Source organism: Schistocerca serialis, chromosome 3, assembly GCF_023864345.2.
Source record: "Schistocerca serialis cubense isolate TAMUIC-IGC-003099 chromosome 3, iqSchSeri2.2, whole genome shotgun sequence".
Lineage (NCBI taxonomy): Eukaryota > Metazoa > Arthropoda > Insecta > Orthoptera > Acrididae > Schistocerca > Schistocerca serialis.
In genome coordinates this window covers 167,830,416-167,839,438 of record NC_064640.1, presented here as the reverse complement: position 1 = coordinate 167,839,438, position 9,023 = coordinate 167,830,416, and the positions used below count along the sequence as shown (strand labels likewise).

The window sequence follows — 9,023 nt, the reverse complement described above, 5'->3', positions numbered from 1 at the left end:
CTGGGGTAGCAGTTGCAAAAAGAAAAAATAAGTCACTTTTCTCTGCGGTTGGACCTTCTCATGATGTTTCAATCACCAGGTTTTTCCTCAGCGGCTGAATATTATCTTCGCGTCAACCTACATAGGGAGAAATGATCATCATATTAAAATAAGAGAAATCAGAACGCGCAGGTAAAAATTTAAATGCTAGTTTTCCCGCTCGCTTTTCGGGAGTGGCATGGTAATAAAGTACCCTGAAGCTGGTTCGGAGAACCCTGTGTCAGGCACTTACTTGTAAGTTGCAGAGAAATCATGTACAATGAAGCGCCAGAGAAACTGCTATCGGCATGAGTATTCAAATACTGAAATATGAAAACAGGCAGAATACGGCGCTGCGGTCGGCAACGACTATATAAGACAACAAGTGTCTGGCGCAATTGTTAGATCGGTTACTGGTGCTACAATGGCAGGTTATCAAAATTTATGTGAGTTTGAACGTGGTGTTATATTCGGCGCACGAACGATGGGACACAGCATCTCCGAGGTAGCTATGAAGTGGGGATTTTCCAGTACGACCATCTCACGAGTGTACCATAAATCTTAGGAATCCGGTAAAACATAAAATCTCCGACACCGCTGCGGCCAGAAAAAGGTCCTGCAGGAACGGGATCAATAACGACTGAAGAGAATCATTCAGTGTGACAGAATTGGAACTCTTCCGCAAATTACTGCTGATCTGAATGCTGGGCCATCAACAAATGTCAGTGTGCGAACCATTCAACGAAACATCATCTATACGGGCTTTTGGAGCCGAAGGAACACAAAGCAGAAACATGTTGCTGGGTCAGACGAGTGTCGTCTCAAATTGTGTCGAGTGGATGAACGTGTACGGTTATGGAGACAACCTCATGAATCCATGGACCCTTCTGTCAGCAGGGGACTGTAGTGGTGTGGGGTGTGTGCAGATGGAGTGCTATGGGACTGCTGATACGTCTATATACGACTCTGACAGGTGACACGTACGTAAGCATCCTATCCGTTCATCCAGATCCATTCATGTCCATTGCGCATCCCGACGGTCTTGGGCAGTTCCAGCAGTACAATGCAACGCATCACATGTCCAGAATTGCTATAGAGTGGCTCCAGGAATACTCTTCTGAGTTTAAACACTTCCGCTGAATACTCTTCTGAGTCTAAACACTTCCGCTGCCTACGAAACTCCCCAGACTTGAACATTATTGAGCGTATCTGGGATGCCTTGCAATGTGCTGTTCGGAAGAAATCTCCACCCCGTTGTACTCTTACGGATTCATGGAGAGCCCTACAGGATTCATGGTGTGAGTTCCCTCCAGCACTTCAAACATTATTCAGGTGCATGCCACGTCGTTTTGCAGCACTTCTGGGTGCTCAGGGTTGGCCCTGCACGATATTAGACACGTGTACTAGTTTATTTGGCTCTTCAGTGTAGCTGACAACGCTGGGCATCTCACCGGTAGCAAATACGCACTCCGTCTTCAGGCCAAAAGTGACCCAGCGGGACCATGCGACCGCCTGTCATCCTGTCATCCTCAGCTAAGAATGCGGATAGGAAGGGCGTGTAGTTAGCACACCGCTCTCCCGGTCGTGACAATGGTTTTCTTTGACTGGAACCGCTACTATTCGGTCGAGTAGCTCCTCAATTGGCATCACGAGGCTGAGTGCACCCCAAAAAATGGCAACAGTGCATGGCGGCCCGGATGGTCACCCATCCACGTGTTGTCACGCCCGACAGCGCTTAACTTCGGTGATCTGACGGGAACCGGTGTATCCACTGCGGCAAGGCCGTTGCCGGTAACCAATAAACCTCTCTACAATTAACACGAAACTGGGACGAACCCGTAGGTTCCTGCTGCGTTACGAACGACACTTTCAAGTTCATGTAACACTCATGATGCCCTACCATGTCCATGAACAAAAGAAATAAGAAAGGGCAAAACGAAAATAACAGAGCCACATCCCATCTCGTACTGCAGACCTGCATCTGCTGCTAAGGTCGCACTGACAGACCACTGCTGATTCCAGACGCATCGGCGTTAGAAAGTAGCATTCCTGATGACAAATGTAATTGCTGTTGACTCCAGAAGTAGCCGGCCGGCAACCGGGTGGTACATTAAATGACGATATTGAGTGGTCGAGGCGAGGACCAGGCCGGACCGTCACCCTTTTGGCTCGGATGAGCCGTGGCTCGGTGTCCAAATTACTCTATGTCTTCATTCACAGCAACCAGCACTCTGGGCGAGCAGCAGGGCGTTAGTTTCGCCAGAATGTACTGACATCCACGCGAGCCAAGCCTTGTCGACCGCTGCAGCTTTCGAGGCACGTACTCAGCACACAGCGACACCACGGCACCTTGGCAACAGCTCAGCTGGTACTGTTTGGGCTGCCTTTAGTGGTAGCAGTGCGGAGAAGTGGGTTTACCAGAGCGCTCTCGTTGACATCGTAGTTGCGCCCTAGAAAGCACCGACTGGCCCTGCACGGAGAGTGAGATGGTGGACTATGTCACGCTGCGGCCTCCCACAGGAGTAAGGCCCACAGCGTTGGAGTATGTATACAGATTGGAGTCCACAGCTCGTGGTCTAGTGGCTAGCGTTGCTCCCCCTGCATTGCGGTGCCCCGCGTTCGATTCCCGGCCGGGTCGGGGTTTTCTCCGCCTGGGGACTGGGTCATTGTGTTGTCCTTATCAGCTCATCATCATTCTGGTAGTGGCGAGACTGGAAATGGAAACATTGGAACTTGTACGTGCGCTGATGACCACGATGTTGAGCGCCCCATGAACCAACATCATCATCCTCATCATCATCATCATTATCTACAGAATGAAAGGCGACTGCACCATGACCCGACCACGACGACTATTTATGACTTATCCCTGGCCCACCAGTTAGGATCCACAAAGTATAATGGTGAATGTTGCACACAACTTCCATCAGTCTTGACTCGAACGGCGGCACCTACGTCTAGCAGTCGCAAAGTCCTCCTGGCAGCACACGCTGTTTCATCACAGTTCGAAGTCGTTCTCTAGAGGATAGATCAACACAGGTCCTACTCCCACGTCAGTCGTCTGTCAACTGCAGGCTAGTAGATCAAGTCACTGAATAAGAGTAATACACTACTCGCCATTAAAATTGCTACACCATGAAGATTCAGAGCACTCACACAAGGCTGGCGCCGGTGGCGACATCTACAACGCGCTGACATGAGGAAAGTTTCAGACCGATTTCTCATACACAAACTGCAGTTGACCGGCGTTGCCTGGTGAAACGTTGTTGTGATGCCACGTGTAAGGAGGAGAAATGCGTACCATCACGTTTCCGATTTTGATAAAGGTCGGATTGTAGCTTATCGCGATTGCGGTTTATCGTATGGCGACATTGCTGCTCGCGTTGGTCGAGATCCAATGACTGTTAGCAGAATATGGAATCGGTGGGTTCAGGATGAATCCAGGTTCTGATTACAGCATCATGATGGTCGCATCCGTGTTTGGCGACATCGCGGTGAACGCACATTGGAAGCGTGCTTTCGTCATCGCCATACTGGCGTATCACCCTACGTGATGGTATGAGGTGCCATTGGTTACACGCTTCGGTCGCCTCTTGTTCGCACTGACAGCTCTTTGAACAGTGGACGTTACATTTCAGATGTGTTACAACCCGTGGCTCTACCCTTAATTCGATCCCTACGAAACCCTACATTTCAGCAGGTTAATGCACGACCGCATGTTGCAGGTCCTGGGCAGGCCTTTCTGGGTACAGAAAATGTTCGACTGCTGCCTTGGTCAGCACATTCTCCAGATCTCTCACCAAGTGAAAACGTCTGGTCAATGGTGGTCGAGCAACTGGCTCGTCACAATACGCCAGTCACTACTCTTGATGAACTGTGGTATCGTGTTGAGGCTACATGGGCACGCCATCCAAGCTCTGTTTGACTCAATGCCCAGGCGTATGCAGGCCGTTATTACGGCCAGAGGTGGTTGTTCTGGGTACTGATTTCTCAGGATCTACGCACCCAAATTGCGTGAAAATGTAATCACATGTCAGACCTAGTATAATATATTTGTCCAATAAATAGCCTTTTATCATCTGCATTTCTTCTTGGTGTAGCAATTTTAATGGCCAGTAGTGTATGTCTACAGGAATCCTCCCGCGCGCATTTTTATTCCGCGGCGACCATCTCTTCTCTTGGCCTGCTTTTCTTGACAAGTCAGCTTTCTGGCCGCTTCAGCGAAGGATGAAACGTGTCTTAATTTCGCCTTTCAGAAAAATTGGTGGACGTATTCTGCATCGTCGGTACGCTGAAGCCGGCCGGAGTGGCCGCGCGGTTATAGGCGCTTCAGTCTGGAACCGCACGGCCGCTACGGTCGCAGGTTCGAATCCTGCCTCGGGCATGGGTGTGTGTGATGTCCTTAGGTTAGTTAGGTTTAAGTAGTTCTAAGTTCTAGGGGACTTATGACCACAGCAGTTGAGTCCCACTGTGCTCAGAGCCATTTGAACCATTTGGTACTCTGAAAACTGTTATTACGAGTATGTCCGACTTGTTACTCTTGTTACTTCATTTTGTCCGATCAACACAATGACGCGGTCCTCCTTTGTCTAAGATGTCATTCTGCTATATTGGGATTTTGGACATCCAGTTCTTTCGGTCTCCGCCAATTACTTCCGTCCTGCTGCCTCACTACATGTAACATCAACAGTTCTTCCTTGTTGGCATTCCGCCTGGTCGTTGCGTTACCCAGGAAAGACTTCTAAAATTCTACTCTATTCCCAAGCCCAGTACTTCGTGGCGCTTCAGTCCTGTTGATATTTCAGTAATATAGGTAATTTGTTGTAAAACGAATGTATCTGGTGACAAAAAGATGTTGAAAGGTATAGGGCCTCGTTTTAAGACTGTTTATCTTCTGTGCTATACACGCTATTGAAGGTTAGCTTCAGCAGCACGATGTCCCTTCGCTCAAAGCCATTATCGATTAGTATTCCAATTCTTGTCACTGAGTAAGCGTCCATCTCTAAATATTTCGCTGACATCGAGGAATTAAATAGCAATAAAACTGAATAAAAATAAAATAATTCTGAAAATAACAACTGTTTTTATCTAAAAATTCATTTAATGTCAAAGGTACATTAGTCTGGGGTCGCAATTTTTTCTCTATTTTGTGGAGTCTACGTGTATCTATACAGGGTTATTACAAATGATTGAAGCGATTTCACAGCTCTACAATAACTTTATTATTTGAGATATTTTCACAATGCTTTGCACACACATACAAAAACTCAAAAAGTTTTTTTAGGCGTTCACAAATGTTCGATATGTGCCCCTTTAGTGATTCGGCAGACATCAAGTCGATAATCAAGTTCCTCCCACACTCGGCGCAGCATGTCCCCATCAATAAGTTCGAAAGCATCGTTGATGCGAGCTCGCAGTTCTGGCATGTTTCTTGGTAGAGGAGGTTTAAACACTGAATCTTTCACATAACCCCAGAGACAGAAATCGCATGGCGTTAAGTCAGGAGAGTGTGGAGGCCATGACATGAATTGCTGATCATGATCTCCACCACGACCGATCCATCGGTTTTCCAATCTCCTGTCTAAGAAATGCCGAACATCATGATGGAAGTGCGGTGGAGCACCATCCTGTTGAAAGATGAAGTCGCCGCTGTCGGTCTCCAGTTGTGGCATGAGTCAATTTTCCAGCATGTCCAGATACACGTGTCCTGTAACGTTTTTTTCACAGAAGAAAAAGGGGCCGTAAACTTTAAACCGTGAGATTGCACAAAACACGTTAACTTTTGGTGAATTGCGAATTTGCTGCACGAATGCGTCAGGATTCTCTACCGCCCAGATTCGCACATTGTGTCTGTTCACTTCACCATTAAGAAAAAATGTTGCTTCATCACTGAAAACAAGTTTCGCACTGAACGCATCCTCTTCCATGAGCTGTAGCAACCGCGCCGAAAATTCAAAGCGTTTGACTTTGTCATCGGGTGTCAGGGCTTGTAGCAATTGTAAGCGGTAAGGCTTCTGCTTTAGCCTTTTCCGTAAGATTTTCCAAACCGCCGGCTGTGGCACGTTTAGTTCCCTGCTTGCTTTATTCGTCGACTTCCGCGGGCTACGCGTGAAACTTGCCGGCACGCGTTCAACCGTTTCTTCGCTCACGGCAGGCCGACCCGTTGATTTCCCCTTACAGAGGTATCCAGAAGCTTTAAACTGCGCATACCATCGCCGAATGGAGTTAGCAGTTGGTGGATCTTTGTTGAACTTCGTCCTGAAGTGTCGTTGCACTGTTATGACTGACTGATGTGAGTGCATTTCAAGCACGACATACGCTTTCTCGGCTCCTGTCGCCATTTTGTCTCACTGCGCTCTCGAGCGCTCTGGCGGCAGAAACCTGAAGTGTGGCTTCAGCCGAACAAAACTTTATGAGTTTTTCTACGTATCTGTAGTGTGTCGTGACCATATGTCAATGAATGGAGCTACAGTGAATTTATGAAATCGCTTCAATCATTTGTAATAGCCCTGTATTTATCTTCCGGAAGAGATAGAGCGAAACTTCCATTTATTGTGAGCGTTTCGTTTCAATTACAGTTACCTGTCATTCAGCCAGTGTTTCGGAGCAACTACAAAAAATCGGAAAAACAGACAGCCATCCTGATGGAGGCTTTCGGAACATCTGTCGTTCGTATAAAATCACGTGTTTCATTGTGCCTGCCTATACACTGACAGAAGATTTGAGTGTATGGCGAGTGCACTTACAGAAGTTAAACGAAAATTAATATCGTTGATGCTCTGCGTTCGCTTATTTGATTTTTAAGCTAGTCCGTAAATGAATTTATGAAACATATTTACTATCATAGCATAATTGGATTATTCCACCGTTACGGATATGACAACATTTTCAAGCCTACAATTCCACACTGCTTTCCAGTGGACGAAACAATTATTACGTTAAATATTAAGAGTACGACGTATATTTGGAGAAAAACGATGTGCGTTAATGGTGATGGAATGATGTCTAGAGATCAGATTTGCAACACATCATCAATCCACATGAGATGATATACTCATTACAACTGACGTTGAGTTGTAAAACTACACGGGGAATGACTTTCGGCAAGAAAGTAACTCGAGATACCGTTAGCTGTAGAGGTCCCATTCCTGAAACTTTCTGACAGCAACATTTCCAGAACGTATGAGGAAAGGTCAATTCCTTAAAGACGCTTTTCCTTCAGAATGGTCACTAACATGACATCTTAAAATACATCTACTACCATATGAAATATTCCGTATTTAACTGGTTCCATAACACCGAAAATTATTTGACAATTACTTTCGTCCCTACAAGTGAATACCTGGCTGTGCTGGAGGCTGTAGCTAGTAAAGGCGACTACTTTATACAAGCGCTTCCGTTATTCGCAACAACTATAAGATACCGTTGATAATAAGGGGACCATATCGGGCAATCAGCTGGCACAACAGGTTGGAGTGTGCTGGTGCAAGTAAAGCCGCCAGGTGGAAGCCGCCTCATTAGCCAGCCGTCACTCAAGCCGGCCGACACTGCTTTGTCTACGATTCTCTGCCTCCAAAACAAAGATGACGGCCTTCTTTCCGACAGACTTTCTCTCTTTACAGCTAAATGATAAGAACGCAACAACTGTACTAATTTCAGTACGGGACCGTTTCGTAGTTATTTGTGGGAAACATTGTTCATCGGCATCCCCATGTATGAAGTTTTGCGTTAGGAACACGCCTTCTGTCACACTCAGAATCTATTAAATAAGCACTTTGCATTTCAAAGCATGTAGCGTCATTTAATCTACACGCCCGGCTAAAGGATTTGCAGCCGCGCGGAGTGGCCGCGCGGTTTGAGGCGTCATGTCACGGACTGCGTGGCCCCTCCGGCCGGAGATTCGAGTCCTCCTGTTAGCTATAAATTATTCTACTACTGTTTACTCCAGATTTCAAACTTGTTTTACTATAGTTTTCCATTCCTTGCTGAAACTTGTCTGCACTAGAAGAAACAGTGGAAGGTCATCAAACAAAGAAAGGTTGCAAGAACCCCTCACTCGTACTAAACCTCCAGAAATGTCTCAGTTTAGCCGGTGAGTCCATAGATGGTGGTATAAGGGGCGTATAGTATAACTGGCTACGCTTTACCAACCGAGTTTTGCGATAATTAAGCCAGTCAGTCCTTGAGCTGACTTAGTAAGCCACTGCAAGGAATTTTGCCTACCTGTTATGTGGAGATGCTCTCCTAGTTTTATGTCCCCTTGCAGGACTGTAGCAGCGCCGTCGGATTCTGAAAGTGCAATACTATTATCTATGTTTTACGTAATGAAGCTGTAAGAAGTTATTAGTTCACATAAAGTTTTCCCGGAATGCCATTATGGTGCGTTTCTTTAAGAAAAACCGTAAAATGAAATTCTTCACACTGGTTATAAGGTAACTATTAGCGGTACGGGAGCATGGTCTACCACATGGCTAGATAGAAAGGCGCTCCATCCACGACTGCCGACTATGGCTCACAGTCTGTGACGAGTGTACAATCGGTATACTTCGTATAAGATCGTACATCTTCGGTTATGCCAAAGTTATCTATTTATTTATATCAACGTAAAATTACCGAATTATAGTATATATGACCCATAGACTCCTCCTAATGTCTGAGTGGCAAAAGGCTATTTTTGTTTGCAAATATTTATTAATAACAACTACTTGATTCGCGCCAGAATAAATGTACTTTCCCTACGTATCTTTTTGCTGACGTCACAAGCGATGCTGACATCGCTAGCGATTCCTGCATCGGAACCTCATCCCACTCGCTGTGAAAGCGCCAGATGGGCAATCGCCCCTGCTAGCCAGTGCGAGAACCTATCGTTCGCTCCTTGCTCCATAGGTGCTGCAGTGCTGATACATTCACTTCAGGTATGTGAAATAGAAAAACTGGAAATAAAGTAAAATGCGCTCTTATCTGCAAATAAGAGATACCTTACAAGGTGGGTCATATATGTTTCA

General features: G+C 46.2%; 1 pseudogene; it reads right to left on the bottom strand.

Moving 5' to 3' along the window:
• Positions 1-1,691: 1,691 nt before the first annotated feature.
• On the bottom strand, positions 1,692-1,808 carry LOC126472187 (5S ribosomal RNA; annotated as a pseudogene).
• Between the last annotated feature and the right edge of the window lie 7,215 nt (positions 1,809-9,023).